This window comes from Arachis ipaensis, chromosome B04 (assembly GCF_000816755.2).
Source record: "Arachis ipaensis cultivar K30076 chromosome B04, Araip1.1, whole genome shotgun sequence".
Taxonomy (NCBI): domain Eukaryota; kingdom Viridiplantae; phylum Streptophyta; class Magnoliopsida; order Fabales; family Fabaceae; genus Arachis; species Arachis ipaensis.
The window spans coordinates 46,268,205-46,272,715 of record NC_029788.2 but is presented as its reverse complement, the minus strand read 5'-3'; positions in this window follow the sequence as shown (position 1 = coordinate 46,272,715).

Sequence of the window (4,511 nt, the reverse complement as noted above, 5' to 3'; positions counted from 1 at the left end):
TTCTAGTTTTAGATGTAGTTTTTAGAGGGAGAGGTTCTCTCCTCTCTCTTAGGATTTAGGATTAGGATTCCTCTTAAAAGAATTAGGATTTCTTATTATTTCAACTTATTATTTCAACTTTCTCTCAGGTTCAATGTTCCTTTAATTTATGTTTCCCTTATACTTTTATATACTCTAATGCTTTTATTTGTATTTGACTTATGTTGCCCAATTGGCTTATGAACCCTTCATGTTAGGATTTTCTTAATTAATAATTTGAGGTATTTCAGATTTATGATTCTTATTTAGCTTTTTTATATTCTTGGCTTTAATTGATTAACTGGAAGCTCTTGAGTTATCAACTATCCGTGATTGGTTGTTATGTCGGCTAAATTGACTGGTATTCCACTAACTCTAGTCTTTCCTTAGGAGTTGGCTAGGACTTGGGAATCTAACTAATTAGTTCACTTGACTTTCCCTTGCTTTCATGAGGGTTAACTAAGTGGGATTAACTTCCATTCTCATAGGAGTAACTAGGATAGGACTTCCAAATTTTCATACCTTGCCAAGAATTTATTTTACAGTTATTTATTTATTTTATTTGTCATTTAAATTACTTGTTCCTTACTTCCCCCCAATTTACAAAACTCATAACCAATAATAAGAACACCTCCCTGCAGTTCTTTGAGAAGACAACCCGAGATTTAAATACTTCGGTTATCAACTTAAAAAAGGGGTTTGTTACTTGTGACAACCAAAACTTTTGTAAGAAAGGTCGATTGCTCGGTTTAGAAACTATACTTGCAACGGGAATTTATTCTGAATTCTAAACCATTAATCTTTCGTTCTTCAAACACCTATAATACTTCATGGAGAAATCATCCAAATTTCTCATGGAAGGATCAATAGAAGCCTCAACAAGGCTTTAATAATAATAATGGTGGGAGAAATAGGTTTGGCAATAGTATGCCTTTTCCATCATCTTTTCAGCAACAGACAGAGAATTCTAAGTTGAGCCTCTCGGACTTAGCCACCATAGTCTCTGATCTATCTAAGACCACTCTCATTTTCATAACTGAAACAAGTTCCTCCATCAGAAATTTGGTGGCACAAGTGGGTCAGCTGAGTAAAAGAGTTACTGAAACTCCTCCTAGTACTCTCCCAAGCAATACAGAAGAGAATCCAAAGAGAGAGTGCAAGGCCATCCATATATCCAAAGTGGCCGAACCTATAGAGGAGGAAGAGGCAGTAATTTCTGACGGAACTGATTTCTGTCAGTAAAGAATTTTTATGAAAATAATCACGTTGTAAGTATAGTTTCTAAACCAACAGAGAATCCTTTCGTACAAAAGTTTTGGTTGTCACTTAAGCAAACCCAATAAAATTTATAACCGAAGTATTTAAACCTTGGGTCGTCTCCCAAGGAATTACAGGGAGGTGTGAATTATTATTGGTTATGGAAAAAGGTATATTTTTGGGTTTTTGGAATAAGGAATAAGTAATTTAAATAACAAGAAAAATAAATTAATAATAAAGTAAATTAATTATCATGAAAACCATTGCAAGGTATAAGAACTGGAAATTCCATCCTAGTTATCCTTATCAAGTGTGATGAGAATTGTTTATTGCTCCCACTTAGTTAACCCTTACTAAATAAAGGAAAGTCAAGTAGACTAATCAATTTTATTCCTCAAGTCCTAGTCAACTCCTGTGGAAAGACTAGCTTTAGAGGGATCCAAATCAATAAGCAAATTCCAATTTTCAATCAATAGCTAAGTTTGATAACTCAAGTGTCACCAATTACTCAACCAAAGCAAAGGGGGAAAAATCTAAATTATTTATATCATAAATAGAAGAAAGCAATCATAAATCTGAAATACCTCAAATTGCATTTAAACATAAATTCAAATCTAACAAGAAGAGTTCAAAAGCCAATTTGGCAACATAAGTAATTAACAAGTAACAGCATTAGAATAAATAAAAGTAGGAGACACATAAAGTAAAGGAACATTGAACCTAGAATGAAGAAAATAAACATACTCTAAGAGAAATCCTAACTCTAAAACCTAAGAGAGAGGAGAGAGCCTCTCTCTTTCTAAAACTACATCTAAAACCTAAAAAATTGTGTATATCGAATGAATGATGAATGAATGATGAATGAATGATGAATGAATGATGAATAAATAAATTCATTCCCTCATTCTCCAGCCTCTATTCTGTGTTTCTAGGCTTGGATTTGGGCCAAAAAAGGGTCTAGAAATCGCTGGGGGCTACTTCTGCAATTTTCTACACGTGGCGTCCGTCACGCGTGCGCGTGGGTCACGTGTGCGCGTCATTGGAGATTTTCCTTGCCATGCGTACGCGTCAGTCACGCATACGTGTCGTTTACGCTCTGTACCAGGCATGCGTGCGCGTCGTCCATGCGTGCGCGCCACTGCCCTTTTCTTCAAAACTTCATTTTGTGCGTTCCTTCCATTTTTACGTGTTTCCTTTCTGTCCTCTAAGCCATTCCTACCCTATAAAGCCTGAAATCACTTAACACACAGATCACGGCATCGAATGGTAATAAATGATAATTAAAATTAATATTTTTAAGGCATAGGAAACATGTTTTCACATATATCATAGAATAAGGAAGGAATTGTAAAACCATGCAAATTATATGAATAAGTGGGTGAAGAAATGATAAAAACACTCAATTGAGCACAAGATAAATCTTAAAATAGTGGTTTATAAATTTCTAGTGAGGAAGACCTCAATGGACGTCCACTGACCACTAAGGAGTTCCCTAATGAGGAACCAAAGGAATATAAGGCTCATACAGAGACCATAGAGATTCCACTGAACTTACTGTTGCCATTCATGAGCTCTGATGAGTATTCTTCCTCTGAAGAGGATGAAGATATTGTTGAAGGGCAAGTTGCTCGGTATCTAGGAGCAATCATAAAGCTAAATGCCAAGTTATTTGGTAATGAGACTTGGGAGGATGAACCTCCATTGCTCATCAATGAACTGAATGCCTTGGCTCAGCAGAAATTACCTCAGAAGAAACCGGATCCCAGAAGGTTCTTAATACCTTGTACCATAGGCACCATGACCTTTGAGAAGGCTCTGTGTGACCTGGGGTCAGGTATAAACCTCATGCCACTGTCTGTAATGGAGAAACTAGGGATCTTTGAGGTACAAGCTGCAAGAATCTCACTAGAGATGGTAGACAAATCAATGAAACAGGCTTATGGACTTGTAGAGGATGTCTTAGTGAAGGTTGAAAGCTTTTACATCCCTGTTGACTTCATAATCCTAGACACTGGGAAGGATGAGGATGAATCCATCATCCTTGGAAGACCCTTCCTAGCCACAATAAGGGCTGTGATTGATGTGGACAGAGGAGAGTTAGTCCTTCAATTGAATGAGGACTACCTTGTGTTTAAGGCTCAAGGAACTTCTTCTGTAAACATGGAAAAGAAGCATGAAAAGCTTCATCCAATTCTCTCCATACAGAGTCAAGCAGAGCCCCCACATTCAACTTCTAAGTTTGGTGTTGGGAGGCCACCATTAAGCTCTGAGTCTCTGTGAAGCTCTCTAAGAGCTCACTGTCAAGCTATTGACATTAAAGAAGCACTTATTGGGAGGCAACCCAATCTTAGTTATCTATGTTAATTACTTTTTCATTTCATTTTCCATTTTTATTTTATGTCTTCTTTAGGTTGATGATCATGTGGAGTCACAAAAACAGTTGCAGAATTAAAGTAGAATAAAAAATAGCACACCCTGGAGGACAGGCTTACTGGCGTTTAAACACTAGTAAGGATAGCAGAATGGGCGTTTAACGCCCATGCAGGCAGCATTCTGGGCATTAAACGCCAAAAATGGCAGCATTCTGGACGTTCAGAAAAACGCCCAGTAAAGAAGGACTCCTGGTGTTTAACGCCAGCCAGGGTATCTGGCTGGGCGTTAAACGCCCAAAGAGGCAGTCAAGTGGGCATTAAACGCCAGAATGGATAGCATTCTGGGCGTTTAACACCAAGATGACACTAGGGAAGTAATTTTGTTTCCAATTCGATTCTTTTCAATTTTTCATGTTTTAATTCATAATTTTTTGCATTAAACATATTTTAAACATTCATCTTTCAATTTCTTTTTTCAAAAATTAATAGTCTTTCCAATTCTTTTTAATTCTTTTCCAATTCTATTCAATTCCTTCCAAAACGTTTTCAAAACTTACATATCTTTTCAAATTCTCTTCAACTCTGTTTAATTTTTCTTGTATACAGTAATAAGTTTTCAAAATTAATTGCATCATTCTTCTTCTACTCCCTTCTATCTTATTTTGCTCGAGGACTGATGAGCGGAAAATTTATACGCTTTTTGGCATTATTTTTACATTGTTTTTAGTATGATTTAGTTAGTTTTTAGTATATATTTATTAGTTTTTAAATAAAAATCACATTTCTGGACTTTACTATGAGTTTGTGTATTTTTCTGTGATTTCAGGTATTTTCTGGCTGAAATTGAGGGACTTGAGCAAAAAT